The 8,646-nt window shown below is 36.7% G+C and overlaps 1 non-coding gene across 1 annotated transcript; it reads left to right on the top strand.

Annotated features, from left to right (window-relative positions):
• Positions 1 to 335: 335 nt before the first annotated feature.
• LOC141635699 (small nucleolar RNA R71) lies at positions 336 to 442 on the top strand. The gene has a single exon (XR_012540367.1). It is a non-coding gene; the product is annotated as a small nucleolar RNA R71 (small nucleolar RNA).
• The last annotated feature ends 8,204 nt before the right edge of the window (positions 443 to 8,646 follow it).

The raw sequence follows: 8,646 nt of genomic DNA on the forward strand, positions 1-8,646 counted from the left end.
CATTACTCCCACATCTCTCACAAGAAACGGTCTCTCCTCTAGTAAGAACATGGACCATCCGAGGCTCCCCAGCAGCTTGTAACTCCAACTTGTCAAACCTAGCATTCATGGTCTCTAGCTGAGCCAAAACCTGCTTATTAACTGCATGAACTGTCCTAATCCCATCCCTTGGGTTACCATATTCAGCACTGTGATTCGCCATCTCTTCAATAAGGGACCATCCCTTATCATCATCTGTATTCTCCTGAAATCTTCCACTTGATGCCGAATCAAGTATGGCTCTTTGGTCGTCATACAGCCCATTGTAGAACTGATTAGCTAGGAACCATGGGTCAAAACCATGGTGAGGGATAGACCTCACCAACTTCTTGAATCGTGACCATGCTTCATAGAAACTTTCATCGGGAGCTTGTCTGAAACTAGTAATCTTGGCCCTCAGCAAATTGGTGCGTTGTGGAGGGAAATATCTCTTGTAAAATGCAAGAGCAAGAGACTCCCAATCTGTAACCCCAGTTTGTGCGGTCCAAGTCGATCACCACTCCCTGGTGAATCACTAAAGAGAAAGGAAATAGAACTTCCTTAATCTTGTCCTGAGTTACCCCCTTAGTGGCGGGGATAGTAGAACAATAATCGGTAAAGGTCTCCATATGCTTCCTTGGATCTTCACCTGCCACACCTCTATAAATATTTCTCTCCACCAGATTGATATAAGAGGGACGGATGTCGAATGTATTCCCATCATCAGTCTGGAGATTAAAACCCTTCGGAATAGAGGATGCTTTAGGCACTGAATGACTAGAAAGCTTTGGCATCTTACTGGTGATAACGGGCTGTCTTCGAAAAGAAAGTGATGTAGCTTTGGCTCGAAAGTACTCAAGTCTTCCTTTCGTGATTTTCTCTGCAGACGGAGTCTATGCCTGAATAGTCTCTCTGGTTCTGAATCAGCTGAAACTAATTCTAACCTGTCTGACCTGGGCATAAACAACACTAAAAGAAAATAATAAGAACGGTCTCAAGGAATAGATATTCCCTGAGACGGATAAAATAAATGGAACGAAAACAAATAGGGCAATTGCCTCCCCGGCAACGGCGCCAAAATTTGACACGTCTGTCGTATACCTGTCAAAAATAAACTAACTCAACTAACTATATAGCTAGGGAAGTCAGGTCGATCTCCACAGGGAGGCAAGATAATCGTAGAAGTCCGTCTATTTGGTCACAAATGGGGGGGTTGTTTGATTTGTTATCTAAACTACGAGATTTAAAGGAAAGAGGAATAAAGGGTAAGAGCAATAAAAGCAGAGAAAAAGGATAAAACTATCAGATAGAGAGGGACATGTCAGGATTTCGGTTCACTACGGTAGTCCAGTGACTCAGCTGTAAATGACTCAGACGAATTAATGTAAGACGGATGTTGAAAGGTCCTTTCGATCCACTTTCTATCCTAAAATACCGCTAACTTAACTTTCATTCTCGTCAGGGAAGTCTACTGTTCATAGCAGGCCTATTTAGTCCAATCTTTCGATCTAGGATTAATTTTAGCTAGATTAAAGGTTAACTCAGAAGTGTGCACTCAACTAAGTTGAATAAATACAGTTAAACTGCTATGGTGACAGAGTCTCGTAATTATTTCATCTGTTTCATTTACTACATCGTCACTTTCCTACCGTAGATCCCCTAATCCCAACATGAAAGGGGTTTAGCTACTCATGTCGCTAATTAAACTAACAGCAGATAGATTTCCAGCAGTAAACATTATGAAATAACAAGTAAAAAGCGTAAAGAGAAATTAGGGCAAGGGAATTAAATGGAATAACAAGCAATTAAAACAACTAAGGATTAATTATTATTAAAGGAAGAGATAAGAATTACAATTAATGCGAATCCGGCGTAAAGAACACAAAATCCGAGCAAGAATAATCCCAAAAGTAAGGTTACAGTGGAAACAAAGTAACGCAGTAAAGTTTCTTGATAGATAAAAAGAATAGATAAAAATATAGATAATAAGATGTCTAATAACCTAGTTAACGTAGGTTTAAATAGGAAAAGCAATTAAGTTTTGCGAAATAAACAACACACGGCCTAATTAAAGGCCCATAACAGCGAAACCACTCGATCGAGTGGATTAAAACCACTCGATCGAGTAAACACCTCAGCAAATCTACTCGATCGAGTAGAAAAGTGCTCGATCGAGTAACTGGTCTTTCTGCAGGCTAAGGATCGAGTAGAATTCTACTCGATCGACCAATGGGAGACGTAAAAACCACTCGATCGAGTGGTAAAACTGCTCGATCGAGTACTTCGTCTTCATTTTAGCTCAAGTCCGCGCCTAAATGCCTCGTAATCCGTGCCATGACGCTTCCCAATGCAGTATCTTACTCTGGACAGATCCCGTCTCCTCTAAATGCATGCAAAAAGGACGAAAAAGAGTACGATTCCACTACTTTCACGTTCATTTCTACAAAATGGACAAAACGAACCAAAGTAGCCAATTCGGGGCAAAATACCATAAAAACAGTATAAAAATGCATAGAAATACGTGCCGAAATAGGCTAAAAAGACTATATATTAGGCACGTATCATCCCCGATCGGGGACACCCAACCCCGGTCGGGGTTAGCATTATCCGGGTAATTCCCAATTAATTCATGGTTAAAGTCTTGTGGAATCCAAAGTTTATTGTTAATGTGCCTTTAATCTCCGGTATTAAAATCATTTTAGCATCTTATGAAGCATCCCATGTTGAGAATCCTAGGAGATTTGTGTGGACTTTGTATTTGGGCTTGACTTCCTTTGACTTTGATTTCCATTTTCTCTTTTCAATCCACACATTTGTTCATACAAGTCCAAACATCAGTTCAAGTTGGTCCATCTTACTTCTTTGTTAGCCAAGCTTCTAGTTTACTTGCAAATGTGTAGGATTAAGCTCCTAAAAGCTCTTATACCTACAAAACATGATAAAACATACAAATAGAATTTGAAAGCAAATATTAGCTCAATATCACTAAGGTTAGTGCATAATGACATGTAAATTGGAGCTAAAATATGGGGATAAAATGTATATAATTTGGACCTATCAAACTCCCCCAAGCTAAACTCTTGCTTGTCCCCAAGCAAGAAACCATATCCCTTCAATTGCAAATCCCAAAATAGCTAACAAGCAAAATGATTCAAATCCCTAAACAACATGGGCATAAGGATAAGCAATATCATGGTTGAGATTTACACGACGGCGTAGCGTGGTCGACTTCAAGTAAACTTTTCGGCTCTTGCATGATCTTTTGACTTTCGGACTCTCACGATCCACTCATAACTCAACTTTGTGTAAAAGGACATTTTGTGATTAATCACTCAACAATCCTCGACTCATGAGAGCGTGCCTACAATCTAATATGGTAATCAATCAAATAATAAGCCAAAACAATCAAATGCAAGCAAAATGTGAAGCCAAAGGGTAAGAAGAAGGCTTTTTGTGACATGAGAAATAAGGTGGAACAAAAGAATTGTGGTATGTGGAGCTAAGGTTAAGCTAGCAACAATCATAAAAGGATGCTTAATCCAACCCAAATAACCCAAATAGAAATCAAATTGACAAATGACTTCTTACATTACTAATCATGAGAAATTCTCCATAAGATATTGATAAACACATGAGAACTCTTAATAACACAACCTCTTCTTCCTTTTTTCCAAATTACATCACTTTATTCTTTTTCATTTTTTTTCTTTTTTTCTTTTCATCATTTTTTTCTTTTTTTTCGGACTCTTTTTTTTCTTCTTCTTTTCTTTTCTTGCTCCAATTCTTTCTTTCATAACTCCGGAAAACAATGACAAATCCAACAAATCAATTGCACAATGATATAGATTTTAAAGATCATCCTAATTTTGAGCATCCCATCATCGAAAGAACTTAGCTACTAGCTTAACAAGGGTAGGCTATTTATATGTAGCTAGGGAATAAAAACATGTGAAAGGGGCTAGAAAATTGGCAAATTTATCAATGTGAATTTGGCTTCAAAATTGCATAGCAAAATGAAAGTAATGCTTAAAAGAGACGAAAAGAAGACCATATTTGTGCGTTTTGATATAACACACACCATAAGGAGACCTACCACTCACTTACGTGAGACCAAATAAAGATGAAATGGCCTTTAAGGAGGTTCTACCTTACCAATTTTGTAGCTTGCCAAAAGTCAAGATCAAGCCTACTTGGTTTAATTTCCATCTTCCACCTACTATGTCAAGACATCCCCATGCATGCTATATCCCGTCAAAAGTAGCGAATCAAGAGCTATCAAGCCAAAAATGGGACAAACAAGAGAGCATAAGTAGGACAAGCAAAGAATTAGAGCAAAAACAACACAAATTTTTCAAAAAATTCTCACTATATCTACACTAACTAGATGCAACCTAACTAATATGCAAATGCAATCTCCCCCCAAGCTAAACACAATATTGTCCTCAAACATTTCAATACAATTCCCATTCAAGTTATATTCCAAAGTTTTATTTCAAGTTATTTCATTACAAGCATTGTTCTTCCATTTCTAGTTCATTTCCGTATTGCAAGGTAATTTACATTCATATTTTCATTATGTTTGCCATTTCATTTATCATTAGTTTAATTTACATTTTCACCATGTTAGAGTAGTTGCATTTTTCTAAGGAGTAAGGGAAGCCATGCATGATTAAATAATATATAAATATCAAAATGAGGATAAGTTAATATTGTATAATTGTTTCTATCACATGTTTGCGCCACAACGTTTAATCTTTGGTTATTAGCCGTAATCGTAGATTAAGTTTGTTAATTCATTCTATAAGTCGAGAGACACGGAATTGGATTAGACTAAGCATGTATAATAGGACGACCTAGTCATGGACGAGAGTTTCTCTAGGACCCGGTCTATGGTTGACACTAATATCGAAAGATGGGTGTCTTTAAGCCTATACATTTATCATAAAATTAACTTCCTAACTTGACATAAGCATTTACGTAATTAGCATGTGTGACCCGACCTCCCTAGACATTTTATTTATTATTGTTTTATCACTTCAACCCAATCAATCAATCGATAATCTACCAAGGTAAAATTCAATCCGTAACAATTAATTAATAACTCCCGTCTCCTTTGGGTTCGACTCCTAAGTACTACATTCATTTGTTGTCTAGGGTATAAATATTATCTTTGTATATGTGTGCGATAGCCTATCAAATTTTGGCGCCGTTGCCGGGGAGACGGTTTTGTTTATTATTAGTTGTTGAATTTTATCTTTTTATTTTGTCTCAAGGAACACTTGTTCCTTGTTATTCATCTCACCATTTTCTTGTAGTTTTAGTGCCTATTTTGTAGGTAATAAAAGTTGGCCTTACATAATGAATTACGAATTCGTCCCACAACTCTAGGATGAGCCTTTTTATGACTATCTTGCCCGATTCAACCATTTTTGCGATAGTCTCCTCTCTCTTGGACATGTCCTTGATGGGGATTACATGGTTCAATTCGCGCTTAATGGCATGAATTTTGAGACCCGAGAAATAGCTCTAAACTTGAGTAATGGGAGTGTCTACTACATGATGGGGCTAGAACTTTGGAATTTCTTTGATTTCATGGCTAGCCAAAGTCAATTGCGGGAGGTATCACGCCAATACAATGAGTGGCGCATGCAAGAGGAGCTCAAAGTGCTACATGCTCGTTTGGAACAAACTTCTCAAGAGAAACCGAGACCACGTGAGCCTATCTTTTCTCATTTTGCCTTTTTACCTCCCCAAGGTGAGTCTTTTCAATCTAATGATTTTGATTTATTGGATGACGACGATGATAGTCCGACTTTTTCTTCTAAAAGTCCTCTTAATGTCATTCCAATTGAAAATTTAGAGACTCATGTTGATGACGTTGACCTTTTAGTAGATAACACACTCACCATGGACGATGTTGGGCCTGAATATAATGAAAAGGATGAGGTTTTACCCGAGACCTTAGACCCCTTTGAAAATCCTTTCGTGGAGGATGTGGTTGACCTTTTTAAGGTTGATGGAGGACTTAGTGATGCTAATATAAAGTTTAAGTGGGATGAACCCTCCATTTTTGACGAGTCCTACCACTTAGAGTTTTCATACCACCAATTTGAGACCGTTTATGATGATAATTTGTGCACTAACAATTTCTTTCATGGTCTTAAGCAAGGTACTCCTTCTCTTGCTGACGAGGGGAGTACGGTTGTTCTATTTGAAATCTCTAATGGGCAATTTGATAAGATTAATCCTTTCTTGCCTTTGATCTTTCATGCCTATATCTTATCAATTGCTTACATATGTTTATGTATTGCTCATGCGCAGGAATATGATCAACTTCTAAGGGCGTTGACATGCTTTTTAAAGGATGATGGATTTTCATTTAGGATAAAATTGTTTTACTTATGCTTTTTAAGACAATTTACGATTACAATTTCAATTTGGTTTTGATGTAATAGTTAGGACAATAAGACATTTAGTTTGCTTTAGTTTGTAGTAGCTTGTCTTTTGCAGGTACTTCGCTACGTGGATTGGACCTTACCCCGTTTCCAAGCTAGCTTGGGGGAGTTTGATAGGTCCATTTTATATACATTTTAACCCCTTAATTTAGCTCTATTTTACATGTCATTTGCACTAATGTTAGTGTTTGTGAGCTAATTCCGTGTTCTAGTTGTGTTTGCTTGTTTTTCATTGTGTTTTGTAGGAAATTAAGCTTTTAGTAGCTTTTTCCCGTCAAAGTAGCAAGTACAAGAGTTCACGAGGCTAATAAGAGCAAGTCTTGATCATACAAAGGTGTTTCGGGAAGCATATGGGTATTTTGGGAAGAAATTTGGAAACCCGAGCAAGAAGAAGCCAATCTTAGTTGGTGGATATGTAAAGAAATGAAATACAAGTAAAAGCCCAAGCCATATGCAAGCATTGGATGCCAAATGATGCTTAGGATGCCTTAGACGGATGCATTAAGAAACAAGCATCGGATTCCCCATCAACTATAAGTGCAAAGTTAAGACGAATTTAAGAGAAAAATGAGAAAAGTCACGGCCTCGATCGGGGTTACCACCCTGTAGCTTATTTCCGTTACTCCCTTCACTCCTATAAATAGAAGCTTTGGTCGACACTTCATGGACACTTCCTAGATACTTTCTACACCACTTTTATACTCTCATTTTAGTTCTTAGTTTAGGTTAGATTATATTTCCTTTTAGCATTTCCATTATGTTATAAACAATTTCAATTCAAGTTATATACAATTTACATATCAAGTTATTTATATTTGCATTGTTCTTCAATTCCATTTCCATTTCCATTTCCATTTCTATTTCCATTTCAAGGTAATTCTATTCCTGTTTTCATTATGTTTATCAGTTCAATTGTCATTAGTTTAGTTTACATTTACATTATGTTAGAGTAGTCTACCTTGTCTAGGGAATGAAGGGAGCCATGCATAAAAAGTATTTGTAACATGATAAATTAGGTTGATATAATATTGTCTAATTGTTTCTATCACATGTTTGTACCTTAACGTTTAATCTTTGTTTGAAGGCCTTATTCATTGATTAAGTTTGTTAATTCGTTCTATAAGTCGAGAGGCACGGAATCGGATTAGACTAAGCATGTGTAGTAGGACGACCTAGTCATAAATGAAAGTTTCTCTAGGACCCGGTCTATGGTTGACACTAATATCGTGAGGTGGGTGTCTCTAAGCCTAAGCAATTAACGATTCATCAAATCCTATGTTTAACTTAAGCATTTACATAATTTGCATGCGTGACCCGATCTCCCTAGACTATTTCTTTATCATTATTGTTTTCTTCCATTATCCAACCAACCAACCAACAACCGATAAACCGACCTTGATAAAATTCACTTCATAACAACTAATTAACAACTCCCATCTCTCTGTGGTTCGACCCCTACATACTACATACATTCATTTGTTGTCTAGGGTATAAATATTATCTTTGTATAGGTGTGCGATAGCCTATCAAATTTTGACATTTTGACATTTACATATTAACTTATCCTCATTTTGACATTTACGTATTGACATTTACATATTACTTAATCATGCATGACTTCCCTTACTCCTTAGACAAATGCAACTACTCTAACATGGTGGAAATGTAAATTAAACTAATGATAAATGAAATGGCAAACATAATGAAAAAATGAATGGAAATTACCTTGCAATACGGAAATGAACTAGAAATGGAAGAACAATGCTTGTAATGAAATAACTTGAAATAAAATTTTGGAATATAACTTGAATGGGAATTGTATTGAAATGTTTATAACATAAAGTAAATCTAAACTAAGCTAAGCTAATAATTAAACTAATCTAACTACTAAACTTAGAGAGAATTATGAGAAATTGTGTATGTGAATGGTGTCTAAAATGGTGTGGACCAAAGCTCCTATTTATAGGAACACAAAGTGAAACGTAAAGAACCAAAAATCACACGTCCCCGATCGGGGACACCCAACCCCGATCAGGGTTAGCATTATCCGGGTAATTCCCAATTAATGCATGATTAAAGTCTTGTGGAATCCAAAGTTTATTGTGAATGTGCCTCTAATCTCCGGTATTAAAATCATTTTAGCATCTTATGAAGCATCCCATGTTGAGAATCC

Source organism: Silene latifolia, chromosome Y (assembly GCF_048544455.1).
Source record: "Silene latifolia isolate original U9 population chromosome Y, ASM4854445v1, whole genome shotgun sequence".
Classification (NCBI taxonomy): Eukaryota; Viridiplantae; Streptophyta; class Magnoliopsida; order Caryophyllales; family Caryophyllaceae; genus Silene; species Silene latifolia.